Here is an 18026-nt window from a genome sequence, read left to right on the forward strand (position 1 = left end):
GCTCAGGTCACGATCTCACGGTTTGTGAGTTCGAGCCCCACGTCGGGCTCTGTGCTGACAGCTCGGAGCCTGGAGCCTGCTTCAGATTCTGTGTCTCCCTCTCTCTCTCTGCCCCTCCGCCACTTACACTCTGTCTCTGTCTCAAAAATAAACATTAAAAAGCAAAAAAAAAAAAAAAAGTGCTATGGTAAGACAGCACAGGCAAGAGAGAAGGGCATGCCAGGTGGTGGAGCCACAGCTGCAATTATAAATAGTCAAGGAACGCCTCACTGAGAATCTGACATTTGAGTTAATATTTGAAGGAGGTGAGAGAACAAGCCAGGTAAACGTCTGAAGGGAAGTTTAGGGGAGTGTGCCTCGCACCATTCAAAAGTAGCAAGGAGTCCAGCAAGGAAGCAAGTAGTAGAGGACGAGGTCTGGAAGAGAGGAGCAAACATGTAGAGTGCAGGCCATTCTAAAGATTCTTCCTTTACACCAAGTAAAGTAGAAAATCACAAGGGGATTGCGAGCAGAGCAGCTGATATGATCTAACTCACATTTTAAAAGGATCTCCCTGGGGGCATCTGGGTGGCTCCGTCGGTTAAGTGTCCAACTCTCAGTTTCTTGTGCTCAGGTCATGGTCTTGCAGTTTGTGAGTTCGAGTCCCACATCGGGCTCTGTGCTGACAATGCGGAGCCTGCTTGGGATTCTCTCTGCCCCTCCCTCTCCCTCTCTCTCTCTCTCAAAATAAATAGACAAACTTAAAAAAAAAAAAAAGTATCTCTCTCTGGACATAGCAGCCAGAGAGAGCCTTAAAAGAAAAAAAAAAGACTGAATGAATGAATGACTAATCACACTATTTTTTTTAATATATAATTATCTATTTATATGTTGGTTTTCTCTTCTAAACTCTCAGCTCCTTAAGGACACTGTCTTCTTCATCACTGTGCTGCCAGATTCTAGTAGAATGTGGCTGGCATCCAGTAAGAACTCCACGCAGAAAGAATAGATGAACAAATCCATCTTTCTTGTTCCCAAAGGGGTGCACCATTTTTCCCCAAAAAAAGACCCCTTATCCATGGTGCTGGTTCAAGTAGATAAGTTTCCCACTACAGTCTAAGATTTATTTTCCTTTCATTGTCTCCTTGATGTCTGAAGTTTGCTTAAACAAAAAGAAGAATTCAAGAGAGTTATGCTTCCACTTGCCTGGCCCCCTGGTTAACCACATCATCATTTAAGGGAAGCAACACAGTTTACTGCCAGCACCACTCAGGAAACCTGAATTCCAATTCCCTAATAACCAGGGACCTAATTACATGGCTTCGGACAAGTCACTTCTTTAAGCCTCTTTAAAACTGTTTTACATTATCAGTCCATTGTTACATCTGTTATGTGGGGAGTTTGCACTATGAAAAGGGCCTTTCAGCTCTCAAATTCTATTCCTGTCACGTCTGAGGAGGAGAAGGATATGGCTGGAGTTTACCCCAGAGTCCAACTAAAAAGTTTTGTGTTTTTGCTTCAGAGGAAAAAAGAATTGTATTGCAATTTTCACTTATAACATTGTGCCACGGTTCAGACTCTAGGAAAAGTACAAGGAATTCCTTTTTTGACAAAGATTTTAATAGTATCAACATTTTGGCAGCAAACCCACTACAAAGGTAAACCATGCTGACTGAGTTGAATGGGCATTATCACCACCTGTTTTTTTTTAATGCTATTATGTATAGAATCCAGTTCCTAGAACGCTAAGTGTTACAGTAAGCACATCTAGAACTCCAGGTCACTGTCTGTAGCCTGCCTAGGGAATAACAATGGGATGACTTCAAGTGAGTAAGGTATCTCAGACTCTTCCATGAACAGTGAACTATCCATAATGTATGTCCTATCCACTTCATAGGGATACTTACAAAAAAGAATACTTAAAAAAGAAGTAAATCCAAGATGCAATATGATTGACTTTTCCTGTTCCAGTTGCATCATTCTGGAAGTAAAGTTAGCTCTCAACTATCAAATTCATTCAACTCCTAATGAATGAAGGACAGCAATGAGATAATCTAAACTAGCAGATAATCCCCAAACTATTTTTATGTGACTTTGAAAGGTGCTTTGTACCTTCATTTGAATGGAGCTTTCATAACCTCAGTACGTGATAACTGCTATTATTGTTACTAACAAAACTGCACTGCCAGCTATTTTTCCAACCTCCTAGTCTGCCTTTTTTTTTTTCCTTTTTAAACCATCACTGCATGGATCAAAATGAGGATAAGGGCATCAGGATTGGCTTCATTCTGCCTATAATGTTTTAGATAGGTTAAAAGTGTTTCACAAAATACAACTTAAGTAGAATCATTCTCTGGGTTCCAGAAGGTTTATTTATTTATTTAGCAAGTATTCACATCACTTACTAAACTGTGAGGTGGATTATGTTGTTATTTATATTTTACACACCAGTAAACTAAGGCACAGACTTGCCCAAGGTCACAAAACTAGTAAAAGGAGGAGCCAGGATAAATTACGCAACCTGGCTGCAGAATTCCTGCTCCAAACAATCATTAGGTGCTGCCTTGAATTTCCAATGTAAGTCCATTTCATCACACTCTTCTTAACCCTCTTCTCTCACTAATCGAGATATGGTATAAGCAGACTTACCTGTTCATTCAACAAGCATGAATACTTAGCACATGCTGGCAGTTAGGAGTATAAAGTAGTTAAGCCTTATTGCCTATCCCCAAGAGGTAAGCAAGGGAGTCAAGCAAAGGAGATAAGTACATAAATGGTCACAATAAAGAGTGAGAGCAGTGCCAGGGGATTCTATAACAAAGTATTACGGAAACACAAAAGAAAAATATCTAAATGAAACTAGATATTCAGACAAGGCTTCACAGAGATGACTAAGATCAAGATAATGGAAGTAATCACCTCCAACTTAGTCACCTTAAGAATAGCGGAGGGGGGAAAAAAGCTGGTAATTAAAATAACCTATAATGCTGCCTCCTTAATCAAAACTGTTTAAAATAAAATTTGCTCCAGATCTGTCCTATGGACTACAGATTAACATCAGGCCATGCACGGGTTATTACAGGAGCAGGAAAAGGATAACTAACTTTTGAGGTGGAAGAAGTGGAGGGAATCAGGTAGGTTGACAAAGGGTGGGTAGGAGAGACCAAGAGCAAGCAATCAAGCATCATACTGCCTGGGTTCAAATCTGAACTCAGCCACTCACTCACTGGGGGACATAGGGAAAGTAACAAGTTCAGTGCCTGTTTCTGCCTCTGTAAACAGGAATATTTTGGTGCCTATCTCATAGGATTGTTGCGAGGATTCGATGAATTCATATATGTTATGTGCATATAACAGTGTCTGGCCCACAGTAAGCATTATACAAACATCTACTATTATTGTTACTGCAATTATTACCTGTTCTAAGATGCATCTTCAAAGATGAGAAGTTGGATGGTTGGAAGAAGGGTCAAAGAGACAAACTCATCTCTTCCAGGTAGGAGAGACAGCATGAGAAAAGGCACGAAAACAAGAAACAGCAGAACATGTATTTAGTAATTAACACTACATGGAATTCAAAGTTGCTGAGTTTCAGAGAGTTTGTTCTGGCATAGAAGATTAATCTGACCAACAAGACACAAGATTAATTATGAAGCTGTGTCTCTGGCTCAGGGAGAGATGATGAAATCTGAAGTAAGGCAGTGAAAGGTCTAAACATTTTTTAACTAGATAAAAAATATTTAGAAGATGAAATTGGTAGAACTTGGTGACTGAACGAATGTGGAGGGTTAAGGAGAAGGGGAAACTCTATGGCCTGCATACAGTGCCAACAAAATGAAACTGTAAACTCAAAAGGAGGAACAGCTTAACAGGTAGGGGGGAAATAAGGAATTATGTTTCAAACACAATGAACTTGAGATGTCTATGGATTACCCAAATAGATATTCGTCATGATGTAAACCTGACAGCCCAAATGAGGTCTGAGTGAATCTGGGAGACTACAATATGTGACAAAGAATATGCAAATGAAACCTAGGAGAAAGACCTGAGCAAATTTGGAAGACATCAACATATAAATGACAGATGAAGCCATGGATGTGAATGAGCTTACTCAAGGAAAATATGTAAGGAAAGAAGAGCAATAACTTAGGAATAAAGTCCAAGGAATAGCTCTAGCTGTAGTTAAAGGATGGGCCAAGAAAAAGAAACCCTAGACGCTGTGAAAACCAAGTCAATCTTTGCCTAGATTCTAAAGTTAGGATCCATGCTGTGGAAATTCACAAATTCCTAGGCAGTTACTTTTTTCACTGGCTTTTCCCTTTCTGCCCCCCATTCCCTAGTAACAAGTTCCAAACACTGGATTGGGAAGTCCTTGAGAGGAAAAGACTAAAAGCCTTATTTGGCTTCCTGTCACTAATACTCTATTATAAGGCCTGGTACACAGGTTCACATATGAACCGGAATGAACATGAAAAATGGAAAATTTCCCATTTATGAAGACAAAGGGCTCATGGAACTCCTAAGCCTAGGGTTGCTTCCAGCCCAGACCTCAGCAACAAAGCATAAAGAGAGCAGAAACAAAAAGGGGGGCAGACCTTATAAACTGCTCGTGGGAATGTAAAATGGTGCAGCTACTTTTGAAAATGGTTGGCAATTCTGCAAAATGTTACCTACCATATGACCCAGCAATCCATTCCAAGGTATACACCCCAAAGAACAGAAAACATACGTTCACACAAAAACCTGCACAGCCATGTTCATAGCAGTATTATTCACAATAGCCAAAGAGTGGGGGGAAAAACACATCTCCACCAACTGATGAATTAATAAGCAAAATGTGGTATTTCCATAGAATGGAATATTATTCAGCAATAAAAAGGAGTGAAGTACTGGTACATGCAACAACACAGATGAACCCTGAAAACATTATGCTAGTAAAAGAACCGAACACAAAAGGCCACATACTGCATGACTCCATTTTTATGAAAGGTTCATTGAAAGTAGACTGATGGTTGCCAGAGGCTGTGGGAGGGAGGAATGAGGAGTGACTACTTGTGGTCATTTGTGGAAACTTGGGGTTTCCTTCTGGGTGATAAAAACGTTCCGGAATTTTATAGCGATGATGGTTATACAACTCTGTGCATATGCTAGAAACTCTTAAATTGTACACTTTAAAGGGGTGGATTTTATGGCATAAGAATTATATCCCAATTTCAAAAATGGGGGTGGGGGCTGAAACACAGAATAGAATCCATGCTGCTGCTTCCTAGATTTCTTCTATTTCAAGTGATTCCAACACAATGATGCCAACAAACCACTTAACTGAACAGCAGTGGCCACTATAACCATGAAATTTCTAAAAACAATTTGCATTACAAGTTGATTATATCAAAAGATACTAAATTCCTCATGCAAAAATGGGAGTTTCCCAGTCTTTTCCCCAGAAAAAGGAGGAGAACTTCCATATATGCTAGTGAACTCGTGTGGAGGTAGCTACTCTGCATTTCTAGCTGAGGGAGATTAAATCCTGGTGCCAGAAATGCCAACAGAATCTTGGACTTTGCTGAAACAAATACTTGGGCACTGGAGCGGCTTCTCCTACCAAAGCACCAGACACTAATCCACACTAGAGCTGGGCGGAAGAAGCCACAGAGTTAACACAATGCCTCGGTCAGCAACCCACTGAGCTACTGGTCTGTGGGGAGTACTTCTCCTCACTTTGAAAAAAACAAAAAGGAGATAAAACAAGAAAGGCAACATGGCACAGCAGAGAACAAAGGCTTTGGAGAGCTCAGGTGTGCTCCAATTCCACCACCCAGTAACCCAGTAACAGAAAACTGGGAAAAATCGCAGTGTCTCTGGACCTTATTAAGACATTATCGCATACCCCACAAAGCTGTTGTCACAGTGCAGGAACCAAAAGTGACACTCAAATATGAGTGTTCTTCCCAATTCACCTGAAAGAAAACTAGCTGGTAGTACTGTACGTGTTTTGGCCAATTGGAAAAGAAATCTCATGACCTCTTCCCTTTGATATACTAAAACTCATTCTCACACTTAAAATTATAGAACAAATCCAATGTCCAAATTAGAATCCTTGACTCCTTGGGGCACCTGGGAGGCTCAGTTGGTTAAGCTTCCGACTTTGGCTCAGGTCGTGATCTCGCAGTTCATGGGTTTGAGCCCCGGGTTGGGCTCTGTGCTGACAGCTCAGAGTCTGGAGCCTGCTTCGGACTCTGTGTCTCCATCTCTCTCTCTGCCCCTGCCCCACTCACTCTCACTCTCTCTTCTCTCTCAAAAATAAATATTTAAAAAAATGTTTAAAACTAATAAAAACTAAAACCCAAAATTCTTGACTCCTTTCTGAGAAACCTACAGCCATTTAATTAAGCCTCTGCATCCTCTTCTCTTTAGATTTCATTCACTTGTATCTTTATAACCTATCCAAGCCACCATCTCTCCCCTAACTTGTTTCCTAACTTAAGATTCTTCAGTGACTTCCCAAACTCTTTTGTAAACTGAACCTTGCCCACATCTGCAGTTCCATCTTCTACTTCTGCTTTTAGTTTTTTTTATTCTAGCCATACTCAACCTTCAGGTTGTTTTTCAAGCTTTTGAACGTATACTCCTTCTGTTTAGAACGGTTTTCTCTGTCCTTCCACCTTGCTCAGACACCACTTGCTCCTTCATCCTTCAGATCCCAATTCAGACTTCACCTGCCCCAGGAAGGTTTGACCTTATCAAGTCCCGGGTAGGTACTCCTCCATATTCACCTTCACCCTCATTACTAAACACTTCTCCAAGTAGCCTGTACTAGACTGTAAGTCCCATGAGAGCAGAATCAGTGTCTGCAGTTTGCATCGCTCAATTCCCAGACATATGCCTGGTGCCTCCTATGTATTCAGCAAAGAGACTGAATACATGAATGATTACAATTAAGCAAAAACTTAACTTGATAGGATATTTTTTTCATATATAAATATTTTAAGATATTTTTATAATTTTAAAGAACATTACAGATCAAACAAAGGCAATTCTTCATAACAACTGTGTGGGAAAAGGACTTAAGTGCACATACACTTTCTACAACTCCAACAGCTATCATCCTGATTACATCAAAAGAAGCTAAAGGGGTGCCTGGATGGCTCAGTTGGTTAAGCATCTGACTTCAGCTCAGGTCATGATCTCACGGTTCATGAGTTCGAGCCCCATGTTGGGCTCTGTGTTGACAACTCAGAATCTGGAGCCTGCTTCAGATTCTCTCGCTCTCTCTCTCTCTCTCTCTCTCTGCTCTTACCCTGCTCGCACTGTCTCTCTCCCTCTCTCTCTCAAAAACAAATAAACGTTAAAAAAAAAAAAAGAAGCTAAACTACTACCACAGTGGGTAACACCGTGCTCCTTAACTGGAAAGAGCAGAAAAGGTACATATAATGCAAATTACAAACATTATAGTCAAGTCATGCACTGGAGTAAAAAGAAGAAAATCATTTTTTTGCGGATCCCTACCTCACTCCCCAAAAAAAGGTTAGACACACTTGATAGAAATGCCGCTTACTCCAAATAGTTCACCAAGTGAAGGTTGCTATGAAATACTTCAAAGTCCATAAGCACTCAGGACTGCAAAGGCTGTGAGAAGAGAATGTTCCAAGCACAGACTAATGGACAGAAGGTACAAATGAAATAAACCCTGATGCATGATGACTATCTAAAGAAGGCTAAACTGAAGACTGAATATATTTGTTCCAAAGTTATTTACCAAGCTTCAATTTCTGAAACATGTTCAAAATACTTAACATATTTTATAAGTCTCCAGTGTAAATGACAGATATTTGTTATTCAAGATAACTAAATAATTTCCTTCACCTAGTTTAGGATATATTAAATATCTATCATATTTCAGACTTAGTTTTTGTATTTCGGATTTTTTTTTCATACTAACAGTTTTATATCTTATCATGTATTTGTTGCCTATGCTAATGAGAATACAGGTTCTACCAACTCAGAATATTTATTATCATTTTGGGGATGTAACCACCCTTTTAATTTGGTTCACATTTTAACTCAGCAACTTTAATCCAGTGATCATAGCTTCATTAGCTTATAAACAAACTGTTTCTCAGGTAAACCGAATTGCCCCACATCAGGAACTTAAGCAAATAAATAAGTACAAAAACGGCAGAGATTATAAATTAGGGCAGACAAATCTGTATCTAGCCCCACGCCGGTAAAGAGCATTCTATCAATATAGTGAAATGCTAATCTCCTAATTAACAACCTAATTAGGTAATTATGGCTTTGCAGAGGGATGCCGAAATGAAATATGACAACATGGTCACCTCTTTATATGGCACCTGTGGGCCTTTTCAGCTGTCATTGCATAGAGTGCAATATCAATTTGAACAGATGACAAAGTGCTGTCATTTTTCATTCTGATAATATACAGAATGCTTTGGACAGAAGCAGTTTACAAAAAGAAACATCTTGCCTGGTATTTTCCTAATTTAAATATGCTCAAATACATCGTTAAATTTTCTGCATGTTTTTTATACTGCATATAGGAGAATTACATGTACAACAGCAATGACAACAAAAACCCTAACTGGCCATCTTGCTGATCTGTACGTGCAGAAACTATTGCTATTTCTATTATGGAATATATGGCAATCAGAAAAGCACCAATTCGTCACGACATTATAATATTCATACTTTTTTAATACTGTTATCAGGAGAATTAAAACCCAAACTTTGACCTTTAATTTTTTCTTTAAAAAAGTGAGAAAGTCACACATACAATTTCCCATACCAATAAAGCACTTCCCGGTACAGAAGCATTTAGTTCACATAAAAGCTCTACATACCAATGTCCAGCTCCCAGATATAGGAGTGTTCTCTCTCTGAAAGACAGCTGTCACAGGGCTACCATTGTCCCACTGGTCACTGAAGAGGTGATAGTAGCACTAGGACACTGGTACCACCAACACAAATGCAACTCTTCTTCCATGATAATAATGTGTTACGCAGGATTTGCGGGGAGGAGAGAAAGGCTAGCCTGGGAATCTCCACATCACTTATGTCAAGATACGTAAAACCATATTCTAAACATAAAACAACTGAGGTCAAATTTTGAAAATACAATGCATTTAGAAGTTCAGATCACCTGCATTAGTGGAAATTTTTGATGGAATGATTTTCCCTAGTTCTACTCAAATTTCTTAGTATCAGGCTGAAACTAAAATGATTTTCTATTAAAAAAATCAGAATACTTTGGAAAACAGAAAAAAGCATAAAGACCTATAATCTGACCACCTATTTCTTCTTTTCCCTTGCATATATGTTTGACATAATTGAGATCATAATTTGTATAATCTTGGGGCACCTGGGTGGCTCAGTCGGTTGAGCGTCCGACTTCGGCTCAGGTCATGATCTCACAGTTGACGAGTTCAAGCCCAGCGTTGGGCTCTGTATTGACAGCTCAGAGCCTGGAGCCTGCTTCCAATTCTGTGTCTCCCTCTCTCTCTCTGCCTCTCCCCTGCTCATGCTCTGTCTCTATCTCAAAAATAAAGATAAACATTTAAAAAATATATAAATAAATAATTTGTATAATTTTATAGCCTTTTCCCACCGTATGTTACATGATGAGCATATTACTATGTCACTAAAATTCTTCTAAAACATCTAAGATGACTGCACAATATTTCCACTGATTGGCTTTTCCATAATTTCTCTTTGTTGGCTACTAAAGTGGTTTCTAATTTTTGCTATTTTAAGTACTGCTACAGTGAACATCTTTCAACATAAATATTTTTGTACATTTCTGATTACTTCTTTAATAAAAATTTCTAAAAACGGAATTACAAGTTCAAAAGGCTTGCGTGACTTATTTTTTTAAACTTGGATAAATAATGCCAAAGTTCTCTCCAGAAAATTTTCACCAATTTATATTCCCACTAGCAATATATGAGTAAGCAATCACCACCAATCTCTGCTTTCAATAAGTATTACTATTAGAGGTTTTTTTTTTTTTTTTAAGTTTATTTATTTTGAGAGAGAGAGAGAGAGAGCGAGCTGAGTGGGGAGAGGCAGAGACAGGGAAAGAGAGAATCCCAAGCTGGCTCCATGCTGCCAGTATGGAGCCCGATACGGGCCTGGAAGTCAAGGACAGTGAGATCATGATATGAGCCAAAATCAAGAGTCAGACGCTCAAGCGATTGTGCCACCAGGATGCCCCAATTATTATTAGAGCTTTATTAAACCTTTAAGCTTCATGTTATAAAATTATACCTGTAACCTGAAATACTTTCACTGTATAATGAGTAATAACTTTCTGTAAGCATTAAGTTTAAATAAGTAAGAAGGGCTGTGTTGATGACCATCCCAAAACAAGGGCCAGTTCCAACATCCAAATCCAGAATAGCATGTAATAGTGACAAAAGCATTGTATTTAGAGTGAAAAGACAAAGGTTTGCACCCTAGCTTTGTCATTATCAGATCTCTGCCTTCAATCGCTCTACTTCCAAAGCTTCAGTTTCAGCATTAGTAGGACAGAGACAAGGAGAACATGATATCCCTTGTTTTAACAACTTCAATGGGTAGTCATGGGCACACACACATAAAGGTAATATAAGCAATGGAAACGCTTATCGTTATTCAACAGATCAATTCATTTAATCTAAATAGATCATTTAACCTTCCACCTGGAAAGAGCATACTGAAACCCTTCCCCAACAGTGCACGGTTGGTAGGTACATTAATTCACAAAGCACAGGTAGAAATGAACAAGATTAATCTCACGATCCAGACACGAAAACGAGTCTCATTTCTTCACAACCACTCCCGAGTCATTTCTTGTTACACTATACTAACACTGGAATGTGTTATACCCCTGAATGTACCCATACCTCTCCAGAAGCACCAGAGAACCAGGTACTTACTTACGTTGTTTCAGTTAACCATCACCACTACCATATGTTGAGACCAGCACTATTATCCTCATTTTGCAGAATGTCCAGGTCACACAGGGAATACCTGGCAGAGCCAGCATTCAAATACAGGGGGGTGGGACTCTAAAGCCCCACCTCACATTGATTCAAGCCTGCATCTCAGTTCTTTGTTAGTTTCCTTTACGTCAGCAAGTGAAGTTCAGATTTAAAATTTAACCATTTTTAAGGGCACCTGGGTACATCAGTTGGTTAAACGTCTGACTTCAGCTCAGGTCACGATCTCACGGTTCATGGGTTCAAGCCCCGTGTGGGGCTCTGTGCTAAAAGCTCAGAGCCTGAAGCCTGCTTTGGGATCTGTGTGTCCCTCTATCTCGGCCCCTCCTGTGCTCATGCTCTGTCTCTCAAAAACAAATAAATGTTAAAAAAAAAATTTTTTAATTTACTGTTTTAAAAAGAAAACCATTCCTTTGAACAATTTTCTACCAATTTCTCTGCTGAAAGAGTACTTATAATGTAGTATCTTAAAATGTGTCCATAGGGAAATTAAAAAATGTTATTTTTTTGAAGTTTTACACATTCAGTCCATTTTGTCTGCATCAGTAATAAAAGCATAGGATAGGATACAAATCTAACACTGCATATATTTGGGGTAAATGTGATAGAATATGCAATTTATTTCACAAGCAATTACTATAATCTAATTCCAGTAGTTATTCTAGTACCTCCTTGGCTGTTTCCAGAATTTAAGTTTTGTTGTTTAAGTGGTTTCTCCCATTTTTCTCAATTTCAATTACTTAAAACTGTTCTCTTCTTTGGGTCCAAATTTTGTGTTTCCTATATTAAATCTGTTTCCTCTATATATCTACACCACTGCCAACTAGAGATAATAAATTTTGAGTGACTGGTCAGGATTTATTTTCATTTTTATATTCTATGTTATTTCCTTATACAATAGAGTATGAATGAAAACAGTATCTAGAAGACCAATCTTTCTTCTATTTTCACCTTGTAGAAGCTGGGTATTAAAACAAAAATAAATTAAACTCTTGGGCTAGGAACTCCCTGGCCATATTTCTCTCACTATGCTGGGTATCCCTATGCCCCCTTTCAATCTTGTGTATACATAGTCAACAAAACACTGTATGCACTTGGGAAGCACCTGGCCTGTCAAGGTCCATTCCCAGAATTAGTGATGAACAAAGAACGGAGGGAAAAGCTGAGCAGTAGCTCCCTACCTACTGTTAAGGGAAGAGGAAGAGGAACCATATTTTTAGATTTGAACCATTGTCCATGGGGATCTGCCAGTAATCAGTTGTATGACTTTAAGAGTGTCAATTAGAATCAGGAAGCTTGGCATCCTGAAAAGACCTGAGCAAGACTTGAGTTGAGGTCCTCATTATCATCCAGATGGAAAAAAGATACAAGGATTTGTAAATGACTTGACAAAATCCAAAGGCTGTTAGTGGTATATTATATTCAGAGTTCAAGTCCCTCTCAATCTGGTGCACTTTCTAGTAAACTGTAATTTAGTAGGCATCAGTTTCTTCATCTTAAGAGGTTATGATTACCCACCTTGTTCACTTCCCATACTGTAGAAAAGACCAAAAGATACAAGAATCTGGTAGCATCTAATGTGCTAAGAGCACTGGGGTGCCTGGGTGGCTCAGTTGGTTAAGCATCCGACTCTTGATTTTGGCTCAGGTTCTATGAGATTAAGCTCCATGCTCTTAGCCCAGAGCCTACTTGGGATTTTCCTTCTCCCTCTCTGCCCCTCCCCCACTGGCTCATGCTCGCTCGGGCCGTGCTCGCTCTCTCTCAAAATAAACAAATAGACAAACTAACTTAAAATGCTAACAGCACAAATCAAAAGTATTTGTCCTCATCCAAACCCTATCACTCCTGAAAATTAGCCTGATTATATAATGAAAGCATTCAAACTGTCACTTCCCCAAAGATATCAGTATGAGTCAATTACAACACACTTTTAATCTGGCAATTTACCAGTAGACTTCTGATCAATAATCATTACATGTGTTGTACCTCCTACTTTGAACAGTGGGTACCAAAATGTCAGCCGTCAGGCAGATCAGAGTTTATAATCAGACAATCTAGTACTTACTGTACATAGCCCACGAATGTGTTTTGGTATATACAATTAGTTTTTAAATAGCAAATTTTAGAACTAAATACATTAAAATCCAGATTTTCAGCATCTCCTGAATGCTCAGCAAGAATATTATCCCTCAAAAAAAAAAAAAAAAAAAGAACATTATCCATTATCCCCCACTGGGATTAAAACAAAAACCTTTAAAAATTAAAAAATAAATAAATAAAAATATTATCTCTCAGAAGATCCAAGGACACCAGATCCACTTCCTCACATAGCAACAAGCAAGTGGAACTGAGCGGCGACTGCTTCAGACTGGTCACATGCAATTCATCAAGGTCTGTCCTACTCTTTATCGTGGGCACTTGAGCCGGAGATCCCCGAGGTATATGCTCAAAAGAGAACTAATATTTGTTTACTCTTTTTTGGCCAACATTTTTCTGGTGTTATCATTCACTAGCTATGTGATTCAGGCAATGTATTTAACCACTAAGCCTCAGGTTGCTCATGTGTTCAGTGGGGGTAACACCACCTATGTCACAGAACCACAAAGATTGAAGGAAATAAGGGATACAAAAACATTCAATGAGTGGCCCCTGGGTGGCTCTGTCAGTTGAGCATCAGACTCTTGATTTCAGCTTAGGTCATGAGCTCACAGTTCATGAGTTCAAGCCCTGTATCAGGCTCTGCACTGACAGCACAGGGCCTCCTTGAAATTCTCTCTCTTTCCCTCTGCCCCTCCTCCGCTCACACATGCACACTCTCTCTCTTTCTCAAAATGAATGAAACATTAAAAAAAATTAATGATGACTAAAATGTAAGTGTTCAATTATTAAGTTTAGCACAAACTGAAATATGCTAACTTTTGAGTCAAAACTTCTAAAAAAACCTCAAATTCACAGAAAACACAAGGTCAGAGCCCCTCCCATGGGGGAAAAATGCAACGTGACAGAATTCCTAGTGATAAAATAATTTGGTATCTATGGCTATGTCCTTAAAAATAAGGCCTATACATACAAATAACAGATTTCCAACAAATTCTCTTACCCTGATATAAATATATATATTATATATTATAAATATATATAATATATATAATAAATGATATATATAAATATATATAAATCCACTGAACTGCAAGTTTCTAAAGTCTTCAGTCATGAGTCAACAAAACAAGCACCCGCCCCACACACACACAAAGAAACATATTTAACGTGACGGATGAGACCATGAGCTTCAGCAGCGGCCACATTCATTCTTCATTATCCCTGCTGCCTCACATAATGAAGGCACACTGAAGCTATGGCTCAAGGGCTAGCATCTCTCTGAAGTCTCTTCAGAGGGTCCCCGTCCACATCACAAAGAAGAGCGAAGATACCAAAGTCTAGCAGATAATCCCCTCTACTCACAGCTCCAACACATGCATAAACTCAGGGAATTTCTTTAACTTCTCTGCGCTCTAGTTTCCTCACCTGTAAGATCAGGATGCTAATGACACGCTTTTGTACAGGAAAGAGTTAATGCACTTAACACAATGCTAGCACAAAGTGCTCGTTAGCCACCATCGTCAGTGTTCCCTCCTTTGTGCGTTACAGGACCCTGTGCGGCAGCTATCATAGGAGCTATAGTACTTTACTATAGTTCACTGGCACATACTTCCGTCTCCCCCACTGGAATGTCAACCATCTCAGACTGGGCACCTGGTTTTATTTCTCTTTGCCTCCCCAGGGTCTTACGATTTCCCTCTCACTGCTGAATGAATCATAAGATTCTCAAAGCATTTAACTGCAAAACTTCTGAGCAGAAACTGGACATTAGCTCTCTTAACTGATACTGAAGCCCTCACTAATTCTGACCCCCTCCTGACCCCCCAATTTACCTCCCCACTAAAAGAAGCAATGGCTTTATTTAGTCTGGTCTACTCACCACTCTAAAACCATCACATGCATTTCATCTTTGCATTGCACAGCTATCATTTCAGGGGCCCTCATATCAGGCAGGCCCTTTATCCACATTAGCTCATTAAACATTCTCCCTAACCCAACCCATACTGGAGGAAAATAATGATTAGAATTAAGAAACTTGCCAAAGGTGAAGGAGTAAGAGGAGGGACAAGGAACTGAATCCAGAGTCCAGATTATTCTCTATAGAAGGTATTCCATGCTCATATTCAAAGTTGAACCGACTCACCTATCACCTTCTTGCCTTGGAAGATCAGTCTTCTCTACATTTAAAGGACTCGCTGTACCATTCATTTTGACATTCATATTTTTTTCTCTTGTACTTTTTTCAATATGTACTTGCATATAGAGTGTTACGTTATGCGAAAGAAGGCAAAACACATAATGAAAAAAAAGCACAGATGTAGGACATAAGACAGACCTGGGTTTGAATCTTGTCTCTGTTTCGTACCAGATGTGTAATTTATCCTGAGTCTTCCTAATCTGTAAATTGAGGTTAAAAATCATTAAATAAGAGAAACCGATATATAGTTTCAGTACACAGTAAATAAAACTTAGTTAACCCTACATTATGAAGCACTACCTGACCACAGCACACTCCTCAAAAGCTAACGACCTACCCCCTTTCTGTGATATCACAGTATCACAGAATGAACCTTCACACAGTGCACTTATCACTCTATCTTGGAATTATTTCCTTATCTCTCTCTCTCTCTCTCTCTCTCTCTCTCTCACTAAATTGAGCTCCTTGCAGGCAAGGACTGAGTCTTATTTATCTATAAGCTGTCTAGCACAGTACCTGGCATACACACACACACACACACACACACTCAGTATATGTTTGCTAAATGAAATTACTGCAGATATAATGCATGTTTATAGGATTCCAGAAAAAGAAATCGTTTTCAACTGGGGTTGTCTCCACTTGGTTGAGGGAGACCAATTTCAGCTGGGCCCAGGGTAACATCTCAATAGGTGGGGACAGAAAAGGAGAAACCTAGGCAGAAAGAATGTCCTACAAAAAACAAACAAACAAACAAAAAACAATGGACACAGAGAAAAACAAAGGCGATTTGAGGTCGTGCTTATCTAAAGTAAAGGATCAAGGCAGGGAATTACGGAAGGAGGGAAGGAGACTTTTTCAAGCGTAGCTGGAGCCAGATCAAGAGGTATAGAGGAATGTGAGTACACTATGGCACACAGCAGTTGAAAGCAGACCGGAGCACAAAGCTAAATGACAATGGGGCCACCAGCATGCCTCACAGGCCCTAGCAAACCTGCAAGTGTGTAAACTGAAAAAGATGAACACAATTATCAATGCTTCATCGAGAACTCTTTCAGCATTTATTAAGCACCTTGTGTGGACTCAAAGGATGAGGAATATAACATAGTGCCAACTTTTCCTGTTCCACTAAGTTTTTAAATTAGTAATCCACCCCTTTTGCTTGTGACAAATAGAATGAGAATGATCACTTTGTTTTAACCGACGTGATTTGTAACATGATTCTTTGCACAGTGCTAAGTACTGTGTGACAGGCTTCAAAAATTATTTGCATTCATTAGGAATAAAAGTTTAACCAATTTCTGAGTCAACGTTTGGGTCTCTGGTTAAAGTAATATTCTTGTTTAAACTACATTTTTTTTTTCTTAGCCTTAACCAGATCTAGAAGACTCTGCCACTAAGTCCCAGCAGGATTCCAGCTAGAAAATAAAGTTTTGTGGGTTGCTTACCCCTTTAGGAAACTGGGGAGAAGGGGCGCTAGGAATCAGGGACCACACAGACAATGCTTTAAAAAGTTAATTTTCGTGTTATGAAGATTAGGATGCCTAGATGTTGCCAAGTGGTGGGACCAGAAACTGCCCGAGCCAACCCATCCCCCTCCCAACTCCAGCCAGTCCACAGGCTTCTCCTCCCCCAACCACACACCCAGCTGTCAGGCTCACGGCAGCCTCCAGTTATGGAAAGGACCAGGAAACGAATGCTGACTGTGGAAGACTGATCAAGGGCCAGGCGGACTACCCTTCGGGGCAGCACCCGGAGCCTAGGAGTGAGGAGGACCGCCAGGCTCCACGGGTGGGCTGACGGGAGAGTGAGCGACGGAGCTAGTGGCCTGGGGCAACCTTTACCTGAAGCAGCTGCCACTCTACGGGCCGGGTGGGCCCCGGGACACGGTCCTGAGGGAAGAGCCCGGCTTCCCCGCGCCTCCCGGCCCCTGCCCAGGGCTCCTCACTCTCGGACTCCTTGGGGACTGGCGCTCTTCCCGGCCGGCTCAATTGCCGCTTTCCCAGCTCGCCCTCATGCCCCCAGCGCTCGCCGCCGCCGGCCGGCCGAGCAGCAGCCCTGTTGCCCCCGAGCCGCGCCACGACCCGGAACTGCACCCCGCGTACCGGAAGTCCCCGACCGGGGGGGGGGGGGGAAGCAGCTGGCTGGGGATGCAGTGCGCAAGCCCCAGAGCAAGGAGTTAAGCCCTCCCGGGGGGGCGGGGCCGAACGAAAGGACGTACGCATGCGCTGCACTTCTGCGGTCTGGCTAAGGCCTGAGTCAGAGATCAGCTGGGAAATGTAGCGCAGGCACCCGTCTGTGGATTTTCGTCGGATAGAAATCAACATTAGCATTCTCTTTCAAAAGTCCTCCATTCACCCAGAAATGAGTGATGAGGCAGTTTGCGTCTGGGTCACAAAGGCTTAGGACTTGGGTTCAGATGCCAAGTGTAACTAGTGTATTCTCGGAAAAGACACCTCTCAGACTCAGTTCTCTCATCCATACAATAGATCCAACTTTAGAGGCTTCCTGTGAGAATCGAATGGGATGAAGCTATTAAAGCACTGAGCCCAGTGCCTGACACAGAAATACCTAGAAAACATTAGTCATTACCTTTATTATCTGCAAAATGGAAAGAATTCTCTTCCTCAAGAACTGCAGGTCTCAACCATACTTCCACAAAAATAAATGAAAAAAAAATCTTTTTTTTAAGAACTGAAGGGAGGTTTCCACGAGGTAAGAGGGCTGGCACGGAACAAGAGCTCACCGTTGGAAGT

General features: G+C 40.4%; 1 protein-coding gene across 7 annotated transcripts in view; it reads right to left on the bottom strand.

The window, feature by feature from the left end:
• MAPKAP1 (MAPK associated protein 1) overlaps nucleotides 1–17368 on the bottom strand; it is a 245077-nt gene extending 227709 nt beyond the window's left edge. For 3 of the 7 annotated variants that reach the window (XM_040482323.1, XM_040482327.1, XM_040482326.1), the window contains exons 1-2: nucleotides 17115–17366; nucleotides 15409–15470 (exon numbers count right to left, since the gene is read on the bottom strand). The gene's annotated coding sequence lies outside the window, so the exon portion shown is untranslated. Of the gene's footprint in view, nucleotides 1–15408; nucleotides 15471–17114 lie in introns of those variants that run through there. The other 4 variants (XM_040482325.1, XM_040482328.1, XM_040482329.1 and 1 more) reach the window with 3 other exon arrangements.
• Nucleotides 17369–18026: the final 658 nt, after the last annotated feature.

This window comes from Herpailurus yagouaroundi, unplaced genomic scaffold, assembly GCF_014898765.1.
Source record: "Herpailurus yagouaroundi ecotype Mexico unplaced genomic scaffold, PumYag 160, whole genome shotgun sequence".
NCBI classification, from domain to species: domain Eukaryota; kingdom Metazoa; phylum Chordata; class Mammalia; order Carnivora; family Felidae; genus Herpailurus; species Herpailurus yagouaroundi.